The following is a 12388-nucleotide window of genomic DNA, read 5'->3' on the forward strand; positions in this document are numbered from 1 at the left end:
AGGGAAAGAATATACAAGAAGAAGAAGAAGCAGGACACAGAGCAAGCTTATCTATACAGTCTTACTTAACCCCAGGACAAACAGACAGACTTACACTGAGGGTAGTGGTAGGAGGAGAAGGGTCCAAGCAGATGGTAGGGGAGGAAGGTCCAGGCAGATGGTATGGTGTTGAGGTCCGGTTCCGGTCCAGGCTGAAGAATGGGAGGCAGCTTGCGTGTCGCTGGCACGCGATTGGACCTTACATATGGCGGGGGGGGGGGGGGGGGGTAGCCCTTCGCAAGTCCGTATGCCCAGTTCTCTGCTCGTGACCTCCTTACTCAGCTTCTCAGGTGTTCAGCGCTGCTTAATGATTCCTCGCGCATCTGGTACAAACGAGCTCAACAATGGGCAACAATAGGGGTCTAGAGGGCCTCAGCCTATTGCAGCAATGCGAGCACCCCCACGTCTCTCTCTTCTGCGTGCCCTCTCTCTCTTCTGCGTGCCCTCTCTCTCTTCTGCGTGCCCTCTCTTTCTTCTGCGTGCCCTCTCTCTCTTCTGCGTGCCCTCCCTCTCTTCTGTGTAAAGGCGCCGCGCTTGCACTTATAGAGGGCGCTTTGAAATCAAGCCGCGTATTCTCGCACTCCGCCCACCGGTGAGCTCACCTCAGCCCTGGTTGGTTAGCGAGGCCTCACCGGCTCCGCCCCTTACGGGTCGATGACAGGGTTACGCCTCGTTCTGGGCGCTCCGCCCCCTTCTTCTCCAAGCTTGACCGCGTGCGTAATGGCGGCGCTAAGGCAGCGAACGCTGCTGGCAAGGCGCGTACCACAATTTGGAGAGAGTCAAGCCGCAAAATGAAGGGAATTGAAAAGGACCTATCTTATTTAATTAATGCAACGAAGATTCAACTATTGGGAACACAGCCTTATCTGAAACACATATTAAGGAAATAACTGAGAAGTTCCTATGGTGTCCTACGTGTCGCTTGTGGACTATCTAAGGAGCGATCTTTACCTTTTAAATGATTGAATATTTACAAGAATTATTTACAAGTATTTACAAGTGAGGGGTTCTCAAAACCACAACACTATATATATATATATATATTTATACAGACTTGGCATTTAATATGGAATATTTTTTTTGTGGGGGTGAACTTACTTTTCAAGATGTCTTAGAACCAAAAGTTCATTGGAATGATGTTGAAATTATTCTAGATTTTGTTAATGTGACCTTTAAAAGAAACAAAAACCACATTTGACATTTCGAAACAAATAAATTGATCCTTGAAAGTGATGTAAACTGATATCGAACTCAATTCATGGACAGTACTGTGTTAAACTTCTGTACGTTTTCCAGAAGTATCTCTTTATTTTGCACATTAGCCAATTTTTTTTAAATAAAAACAAAAGTTAAATTACGACTGGGATTACGGACAGTAAAATTACAGTTCAGTACTTCGTGTAACCCCCACGAGCATTCAGGAGAGAACGTACATGTTGAGGCATGCTGTTCACGAGATTTGCCAAGGTTTGGACAGGAATCGCTTGCCATGCAGTGACAATAGCCTGCTGCAATTCACGCACAGAGGCAGGCTGCTGGTCCAAGTTGTCGATTTGACGCGTCAATTCTGCCCACAAGTTCTCCATCGGATTCATATCCGGGGACATGGCAGGCCACTCCATATGCTCTACACCACGGTCAGCAAGAAAGTGTTGGATCATGCGAGCACGATGAGGCCGTGCATTGTCATCTTGGAAGACAAAGTTTCCTCGAAAGGCTGCACGAGCAAATGGAAGCAATGTTTCTTCCAGAATGGCCCTGTACTTGAACTGGTTCAGGTTTCCATTCAGAACAACCAGGTCAGTTTTGCCCTCTGCATGAAAAGCAGCCCAAACGGTCACCCCACCACCTCCAGCTTAGACTCTTGGCACTATACAATCTTTGTTGTAGGCTTAATGCACTTGTCTGCCCACTCGGACACGGCCATCTTGATGATAGACCAGAAATCTAGACTCGTCTGAAGATCACGTGATTCTAGTGTCCTGGATGCCATTGACAGTGCTCTCTGGCCCACTGCAATCGGCGCTGGCGGTGTTGTTTGGTCAGGCGTGGCTTTCTCAGGGGACGCCTGGCCCGATAGCCTGCTTGAACCAGTCGTTGGTTGACTAGCCTTCTGGATACAGGCACATTTGTCAGTTGCTGCCACTCAGCTCTAAGCCGATTAGCTGACTTTGTACGGCCATTGCGGACTAACCGGTGCAGCTGGCGATCATCCCTCCTTGTGGTTCTGCGGGGACGTCCTGGCCTCGGTATTGGTGTAGGGACACCCCTCTGAGCATTTCGTTTCAGGATCTTTGACACCTGACCTTGAGTGATGCCATACTGCCGAGCATTACCACGCTGTTTCATGCCGTAATTTCGTAAAGCCACCACTCCATGACAAACAGCATTGTCGAGTTGACGGACCATCTCCAGACGAAGCGGCAATAACTTTTGTAGACGTGAAGCAGTTGTTTTTCACTAATACAGAACGCAACAACCCTTGTATACCCGACTGTGAAGCCAATCATCAAATGCACCTTTTCTTACATTTTGCCATGCCACCTGTGATATAATCCTGTTGTTGACCTTTTGCTGCGACAGACAATCAGTGACATGGTTCTTTAACAAATAAATCACCAAAGTGTAAAAGAAACTCACCAGATTGATATACTGAGTTAAGAAAGTAAACCCAAGTCAAGAAAAAATATATATTCCATATTAAATGCCAAGACTGTGTATGTATATATATATATATATATATATGTATATATGTATATATACTAGGGCATGCCCGTACTATATCTATATCTAAAATTATATCCCCCCCCTCTATTTACATGAAATGGTTTGGTCCAAAGCGAACGGCTTGCGAGTGGTGACAATCCCCCCCCTCTATTTACATGCAATGGTTTGGTCCAAAGCGAACGGCTTCCGGAGTTTGGTAAAGAAATCGCCATCGCGTGCACAAACGCGCAGGAAAGCGAATGAATCGCAAATTCGTTTTTATTAGTTGTAAAACATAGTTTAACGCCAACATAGTTTGCAAACGTGAAATAAATGAATACGCTCTCAAATGTGCCATCCGAGGCAGAGTGTGCCCGCCACGTTCGGCACACGCGATCGTTCGCTGCTCTCTGATTGGTTGAATCGTTTTTTGGACATAGCTCGGTAAGTAATTGTCCGATTAATATGAAACCTTGAAAAGGCACATCCTCGGGTCCCCAGCAATATACCTGGCAAGTTAAAAGTATATCGGACCCGTGGTTGTCGAGAAACAGCGGTCACAGACAAACGTACAGACAGAGATTACTGGAATTATAGATAGATATATATATATATATATATATATGTACAGTGCATTCAGAAAGTATTCAGACCCCTTCACTTTTTTCACATTTTGTTTTGTTGCAGCCTTATGCTGAAATCGTTTAAATTCATTTTTTCCCCTCACCAATCTACACTCAATACCCCATAATGACAAAGAGAAAACAGGATTTTAGAAAGTTTTGCAAATTTATTAAAAAGAAAAAAACTGAAATATCACATTGGCATAAGTATTCATACCCTTTGCTATGACACTTGAAATTTAGCTCAGGTGCCTTCCATTTCTCTTGATCATCTTTGAGATATTTCTACACCTTGATTGGCATCCACCTGTGGTAAATTCAATTGATTGGACATTATTTGGAAAGGCACACACCTGTCTATATAAGGTCTCACAGCTGACAATGTATATTAGAGCAAAAACCAAGCCATGAGGTGAAAGGAACTGCCTGCAGAGCTCAGAGACAGGATCGTGTTGAGGCACAGATTTGGGGAAGCCTACAAAAAGATTTCTGCTGCATTGAAGGTTCCCAAGAGCACAGTGGCCTCCATAATTCTTAAATGGAAGAAGTTTGGAACAACCAGGACTCTTCCTAGAGCTGGCGGCCCGGCCAAACTGAGCAATCGGGGGAGAAGGTCCTTGGGAATAGAGGTGACCAAGAACCCGATGGTCACTCTGGCTGAGCTCCAGAGATCCTGTGTGGAGATGGGAGAAACTTCCAGAAGGACAACCATCACTGCAACACTCCACTGATCTGGGATTTATGGCAGAGTGGCCAGACGGAAGCCAAACAGTTCAATCTTGGTTTCATCAGACCACAGAATCTTGTTTCTCACAGTCTGAGAGTCCTTTATGTGCTTTTTTGCAAACTCCAAGCGGGCTTTCATGTGTCTTTCACTGAGGAGAGGCTTCCGTACTTACTTTTTCAACATGTGAAATTTGCATTTATGTTTATTTAAATTATGCAATGGACTACAAAATGCAAATGTTTCATGATATTTGTTATATTATATCACCTTTATCTGTCAGTATTGTTGAAATGAAGATCAAATAGCTGTATGTTGAAATATGTTGAAAAAGTCAAAACTTTACATGGGGTGTACTTACTTTTTCACGTGACTGAATGAAAATGAATGAATGATCGTTTTAAGGCCATTTTTCCCCGCTAGAGCGGGGTTTAGCCTTGCGGGCCCCATGACAATCATGGTTCCCTGTTTGAGGCAATGTTTTTATGGCCGGATGCCCTTCCTGATGCCAACCCTTGGTCGCCTCTTACGATGCGCAGGGATACGGTGTACCTATTCTAAACCGGGGTACACACCGGGATCATTCATCCCAGCAAGCAGGTACTCAATTTGCCGACCTCGGAAGGATGACAGGCTGAGTCAACCCCCTTGGCGTTAATTCAGCGATCGACCGGGATTCGAACCCAGGATCCTAGGATCCCAAGCCGGCACCCTAACCGCTAAGGCAACACCAGGCAACGTGACTGTATATGTATATATCGTGGTCCAGAAACCTTGGGCACATTTTGAAGAACGATACCTGCAACAAACAACAAAGTTTATTGTTGTTCTTTGGTGTAAAATAAAACATGATTACTCGTAAATGGATGTGACTGCTTCAACCTGCACAGGCATCACGTGATACGCAACAGGGTGAGGTGCATCACGTGATATGGATTGGGGTGAGCTGGGAGGGGTAGAGCAAGACCAAAAAGGAGGTGGTGGAATACAGAGATCAAGACGAAATTTGGTGGACAGATTAGATTGGGTATTTGACAAGGTTGAATTGTTTCGATTTTGGTTTAGATCTGGATGCAGATCTTGCCTATCAGTGGGATACAAAACGTAAATTGTTCAGCTTGGCGGAGGTACAGTCGTGGCCAAAAATATTGGCACCCTTCCACTTTTTTCAAATAATGCACCATTTCTTCCAGAAAATTGTTGAAATTAAAAAATCTTTTGGCATTGTATTTCTTTGGTTTGCAGTGGAACAAAACAAACAAAAGCTGAAAAAATTACGAAATCGTAGATTATTCCACACAGAAATCCGAAAATGGCCCAGATAATATTATTGGCACCTTTTAGAGGTTGTTAGAAATAATTAGATTTCAAGCAGGTGACTCACCTTTCCTTTGGAATTGAACTCACCTGTGGTGAGTTGCAGGTGCCTGCAATATAAAAATCACTCATTTAACCAGTTTGAATCGAGAAAAGGAGTCATTCTGCTGTTTTGTGTCACTGTGTGTATTGCAATGAACATGGAGAAAAGAAAGAAAACCAGCGAATTGTCTGAGGAGGTCAGACACAAGATTTTGTAGCCAAGCATGGACAATCTCAATGCTACAAGTCTATCTCCAGAGACCTTGATGTTCCTGTCTCCGCTGTACTCAATGTTATCAGGAAGTTTAAGGTCTATGACGCTGTAGCTAACCTCCCTGGATGTGGCCGAAAGAGAAAACCTGATCGAAGATTGCAGCAAAAGATTGTTCGAATGGTGGAGAAAGCACCTCGATCAACTGCCAAACAGATTCAAGCTGACCTTCAGACACAAGGTATGACAGTTTCAACTCACACCATCCGTCGCCAACTCGATGAAAGAGGGTTCTATCGTAGGAGGCTCAAGAGGAACCCACTGCTGAGAGAGAGAGAGAGAGAGACACAGAGAGAGACACAGAGAGAGACACACAGAGAGAGAGAGAGAGAGAGACACAGAGAGAGAGAGAGACACACACACACACACACACACAGAGAGAGAGAGAGAGAGAGAGAGAGAGAGAGAGAGATAGATAGATAGATAGATAGATAAGATAAGATTAGATAGATTGATTAGATAGATTAGATAGATTAGATAGATAGATAGAAAGATAGAGACATTAAAAAAAGCCTGACTGGAGTTTGCAAAAACACACCTGCACAAGCCAAAATCCTTCTGGGAAAAGGTCCTGTGGACAAATCAGACCAAATTAGAGCTTTTTGGTAAAGTACATCATCTCTATGTTTACAGAAAACAAAATGAAGCCTTCAAAGAAAAGAACACTTTTCCTACAGTCAAACATGGAGGAGGATCAGTGATGTTTTGGGTGGCTGTGCTGCCTTTGGCACTGGGTGCCTTGAATGTTTGCATGGCATCATGAAATCAGGAGATTACCAAGGCATTTTGGAGTGCAATGTTCAACCTCGTGTCAGAAAGCTCGTCTCCATCAAAGGTCATGGGTCTTGCAGCAAGACAATGACCCCAAACACACTTCAAAAAGCACCCTTGATTGGTTCAAGCCAAAGCACTTTACTGTTCTGAAGTGGCCAGCAATGAGTCCAGATCTAAATCCCATTGAACACCTGTGGGGAGATCTGAAAACAGCAGTTGGGATAAGGCACCCTTCAAATCTGGGAGATCTGCAGTTATTTTGTCCAAAGGCCATTTTTTTTTTGTGTGTTTTTTTGTATACAAGATCGAGGCTCGTGAAGGAGCTAACATTAATCATACAGAAAGACAAAGCGACACATAAAACATATAACATGGGGAGCGGTAGACAAGATGGGGCGAGTGGGAGAGGAACACAAACACAACATCTGAGAGCAGGGACATCGAGAGATCTGTGGGAGGGAGAGGGCTTTGGGGGGGGGGGAGGCATGGGAAGGGGGGGGGTGGGAGAGGTATAAAACATATGGACACTGCCAGGACTTCCAGGAAAGAAGTTGGAATTTCAAACAAGGTGGATCTGGGGTGAATTAGTGGGGGTAGAAAAGATCAAGGTTTTGGATGGGGAAAGATAAGAGATGGTGGTGAACAGCTGTTTTAAAGACCTGGAGGGAGGAGTGGGATTGAAGGGAGTGTGGGAGTTTGTTCCAGAGCCGGGAGAAAAGAGGAATGAAAGAGTGAAGGTGAGCAGAGAGCCGAGATTTCGGCAGTTTAACCATCAGAGCGTTGCTGGCAGATCTTGTGTGACCTGTAGGAATATTTTGGGGACAAAGCACAGAGAGAGCTGGGGGAGCAAGGCCGGAGAGGAGTCGGTAGAAGATAGAAAGACCACCTACCTGTCTGCGGTGAGTGAGTGAAAGGCCCTCGGAGATCGCTTCATCACAGGAGATTCCATTGATTCTGAAAGCTTTGGTTTCAACAGCGTGAAGTCGAGCTAGGTGTGAGGCAGGTGCACCGGCCCATAGGGGAGAACAGTATTCCATTGAGCTGCGGATGAAAGCCTTGTATGTGGTGAGGAGCTCAGGTGTGCCGAGGAAGGACTTCGCACGACGGAGGATGCCCAGTCGGCGACTGGCTTTGGAGGCCAGCTTGGAAATGTGGTTTTCCCAAGAAAGATCATGGCAGATAGTGAGACCCAAAATCTTGAGCGACAGAACTTCTTGGAGAGGATTGTTGAGAAAGTATATGGGAGGGTTGTCCAGTCGATCTTTTCGGAGAGACATAGTAAGAGTGTGAGATTTGTCAGGATTGAAAGACATGTTCCACTTGTTTGACCAGTCTGTGATTTTGTCCAGGTCTTCAGAGAGTGAGGAGGCTGCAGACTGCCGATCTGAGGGATGAGGAATGGAGCGGCAGAGAGTGGAGTCATCAGCAAAGAGATAGAGAGGATTTTCCAGACAGTCGGAGAGATCATTGATGAAGACCAGAAAAAGCACAGGGCCCAAAACACTGCCTTGGGGAACTCCAGCCTGAACAGGAAGGGGAGATGAGAGAAATCCATTCAGGGCCACACGTTGTCTATGACCAGAGAGGAAGTCTGCAAGCCATGCATGGAGATTTCCATGGATACCATAGGAGGAGAGTTTGGTGAGCAGAGCTGGGTGCCAGACCGTATCGAAGGCACGTGATATGTCAAGGGAGACGGCTCTGATTTCCTGTTTGGCATTGAGGACCTCCATCCATTGTTGAGACAGCAGAAGCAGCATGTCCAGAGTAGAGTGACCTGGTCTGAAACCAAATTGATGATCAGAGATCAAGCCATTGGAGAAGAGGAAAGATTTCATATCTGAAGCAATGATGGATTCAATGACTTTGCTGATAATTGGGAGCAGGCTGATTGGTCTGTAGTTGCAAGGATCTGTTTTTGCACCTTTTTTGTGTAAAGCGGTAATGTTTGCTGATTTCCAGGATGCTGGCAGATGACCTTGAGCAAAAGAGAGGGTGAAAAGAACAGAGAGTGGCAGAGCAGGATTTTAGGACCCGTGGGCTGATGCCGTCTGGTCCAGTTGCAGAATCAGAGTCGAGGTTTGACAAAAACTTGACCTTGTCAGGAGAGAAGGACACAGAGTCCAGGAGCAGTTGGGTTCGACTGGGTCAGGTGGGAACAGAGAGAGATGGGTTTGGGACACAAGATTTTGAGGCTTTTTTTCGACCAAATATTAAGCCTTGGGTGTCAATAATTTTGTCAATGCCATTTCTTTTTATTTTCTGATTTAAAAGGATATATTAAGTTCTGAATCAAAAACAAAGGTTCTGTAATATTAACAGTGAAATACAGAATTGTAGAGACAAAATACTTTTGTCAATTTCAACTAGTTTTTAGAGAAAATTATAAGTTAATTGAAAAAAGTGCAAGGGTGCCAATAATTTTGGCCACAGCTATAGGTGCTCCACTGAGTGCTGTTCTATTTACAGTTTAATCAACGATAATGAATGCAAAGATGCAATACTCTACTCTACACATCAGGTTTTATATTAACTTTGTTGTCAAAATAAAAACTTGGATTGGCCTTCCTATGTCTCTTCCAGCGCTATCTTTCTTTCGACATACCATTGTGGGGAGGATGGGGTGGGGGAGTGGTGAGTGTGGTTGGTTTTTTTTTTTTTAAAGTCACCAAGATGACACATCTTTGAAGGGTGTCGCCCTTTTTTCTTTTTCTTGTTTATTTTTCTTTTGTTATGCTAAAATTTTTGCTGTCAACATTTACACAGTACATTTTAGTTTTTCGCCATTTTTTTTAAAGGTCAAATGGTGATTATGAAGACCGTTGTGAACTTTGCTGATGTTTATTCTGAATGCGTGGTGTTGCAAAATAGCTGTTTTTCAGCCACTTGAAGTTTTAGGTCACTTTGACCAGTGAAGAATGCATAATTCTTAACTGTGATTTCAGTTGTACTATGAATTCCTCCCTTGATCCTGGGGGTCATGATCCAAGCTGCTATATGATGACAACACAGTTCAACACAGTTCGCAGCGACAACACATTGCGTACTTATAGATATTTGGCAGGTGCAATGCCACACAGACACCTTGCTTAAATACATTCACATTAGGGGTGGTCTTAACTCGCAATATATCATTGACAGAATTTGTCTCATCGCTGGTTTAAGCATCCATCATTGTGGAATTTAAATTTTGCGTTTCACATATCACAACCTCTGAATCCTGCAACTCGAATCCTGCAACATCACAAACTCCGCAATCTCACCACCTTGTACTTCTCGGTTCGTGATTTCAAGAGAAACAAGAGTTTTCCATTCCTGACCATGAAAAGCAATATTCGTCAAAAGGTGTGGCACTCCCAACAACCTCCTCACAAAACCACTCACCAAAACCTCCATCCTCTCCACATGCCCAATGACAATATCCTAAAACATCAATGGCCACAATACTCGTGGCATCAATCCAAACTTTGAACACCATATCTTCAACTTTCCTGGCAAAACACATCCATCAATCCTCTTCAGACCTCTCAGAAGCTTGTTCCTTACCTCCTCCACCCTTCCCACATCATTCAATTTCACCGTATACCATCTTCCCAAGCTCTTCACGGGGCCTCCATCAATGATGGAAACCACCTCCGCTCCCAGCACAAACCTGTGAATGCAATCTACCATTCCTCATCTCACCACCACACTCCTCGACTTTCTTGCATTAAAGCTCATCCTTGCCCATTGCATCAACCTTTCCATTCTCTACAGTACCTCTACTGCTGCATCAGCTGACTATTGGACAACTGCCAGGTCATCCATGAATGCAAACATTGCTGGCAAGCTCTGACCAGAGGCTAGCTCCACTTCTTTCCCATGTCCACTCACACCATGTATCAGCAACTCCATAACTAGCACAAACAAAATAGAGGAGATGGCACATCCAATCGGGATCTCCACTTCCAACTTCTGCCAATCTGTTATGTAGGACTGTGTCGCAAACCGCATCCAAAACTGACCATAATATGTCATCAGGAAATCCCAAATCTTCGTGGCACCCAAAATAAATCCATGGCATATCTGATCAAGGCATGCAGCACTTACACATGCATTCTCCAAATCCATCCATACCACTGCAATACATAAATATATATATACACACACATATATATATATATATATATATACATATATATACAGACTTGGCATTTAATATGGAATATTTTTTTTTCCTTGACTTGGGTTTAATTTCTGAACTCGGTATATCAATCTGGTGAGTTTCTTTTACGCTTCGGTGATTTCTTTGTTAAAAGAACCATGTCACTGATTGTCTGTCGCAGCAAGAAGTCATAACAGGATTATATCACAGGTGGCGTGACAAAATATACGGACAGGTACATTTGACGATTGGCTTCACAATCGGGTATATAAGGGTTGTTGTGTTCTGTATTAGTGGTAAACAACTGCTGCACATCTACAAAAGTTATTGCCGCTTCCCCTGGAGATGGTCCGTCAACTCGACAATGCTGTTTGTCATTTCGTGGTGGCTTTACGAAATTCCGGCATGAAACAGCATGCTATTGCTTGGCAGTATGGCATCACTCAAGGTCAGGTGTCAAAGATCATGAAACGAAATGCTCAGAGGGGTGTCCCTACTCCAATACCAAGGCCAGGACGTCCCCACAGAACCACAAGGAGGGATGATCGCCAGCTGCACCGGTTAGTCCGCAATGGCTGTACCAAGTCAGCTAATCAGCTTAGGGCTGAGTGGCAGCAACTGACAAATGTGCCTGTATCCAGAAGGCTAGTCGACCAACGACTGGTTCAAGCAGGCTATCGTGCCAGGCGTCCCCTGAGAAAGCCACGCCTGACCAGACAACACCGCCAGCGCCGATTGCAGTGGGCCAGAGAGCACCGTCAATGGCAGCCAGGACACTGGAATCACGTGATCTTCAGTGACGAGTCTAGATTTCTGGTCTATCGTCAAGATGGCCGCGTCCGAGTGCACAGGCAAGTGCATGAAGCCTACAACGAAGATTGTATAGTGCCAAGAGTCCAAGCTGGAGGTGGTGGGGTGACCATTTGGGCTGCTTTTCATGCAGGGGGCAAAACTGACCTGGTTGTTCTGAATGGAAACCTGAACCAGTTCAAGCACAAGGCCATTCTGGAAGAAACATTGCTTCCATTTGTTCGTGCAGCCTTTCGAGGAAACTTTGTCTTCCAAGATGACAATGCACGGCCTCATCGTGCTCGCATGATCCAACACTTTCTTGCTGACCGTGGTGTAGAGCATATGGAGTGGCCTGCCATGTCCCCGGATATGAATCCGATAGAGAACTTGTGGGCAGAATTAACGCGTCAAATCGACAACTTGGACCAGCAGCCTGCCTCTGTGCGTGAATTGCAGCAGGCTATTGTCACTGCATGGCAAGCGATTCCTGTCCAAACCTTGGCAAATCTCGTGAACAGCATGCCTCGAGGTGTACGTGCTCTCCTGAATGCTCGTGGGGGTTACACGAAGTACTGAACTGTAATTTTACTGTCCGTAATCCCAGTCGTAATTTAACTTTTGTTTTTGTTAAAAAAATTGTTCGCTAATGTGCAAAATAAAGAGATACTTCTGGAAAACGCACAGAAGTTTAACACAGTACTGTCCGTGAATTGAGTTCGATATCAGTTTACATCACTTTCAAGGATCAATTTATTTGCTTCGAAATGTCAAATGTGGTTTTTGTTTCTTTTAAAGGTCACATTAACAAAATCTAGAATAATTTCAACATAATTCCAATGAACTTTTGGTTCTAAGTCATCTTGAAAAGTAAGTTCACCCCCCCAAAAAAATATTCCATATTAAATGCCATGTCTGTATATATATATATATATATACATACATACATACATACATAC

General features: G+C 44.3%; 1 protein-coding gene and 1 long non-coding RNA gene across 5 annotated transcripts in view; one reads left to right on the top strand and one right to left on the bottom strand.

The window, feature by feature from the left end:
* LOC144892930 (uncharacterized) overlaps window positions 1–3314 on the bottom strand; it is an 84888-nt gene extending 81574 nt beyond the window's left edge. The window contains exon 1 of the long non-coding RNA XR_013624067.1: window positions 3231–3314. This is a non-coding gene — a long non-coding RNA (uncharacterized LOC144892930). The remainder of the gene's footprint in view (window positions 1–3230) is intronic.
* SPRYD3 (SPRY domain containing 3) overlaps window positions 1–12388 on the top strand; it is a gene marked incomplete at its 5' end in the record, with an annotated part of 464688 nt that overhangs the window by 188335 nt on the left and 263965 nt on the right.

Source organism: Myxine glutinosa, chromosome 7 (genome assembly GCF_964187855.1).
Source record: "Myxine glutinosa chromosome 7, kmMyxGlut1.1, whole genome shotgun sequence".
Taxonomy (NCBI): domain Eukaryota; kingdom Metazoa; phylum Chordata; class Myxini; order Myxiniformes; family Myxinidae; genus Myxine; species Myxine glutinosa.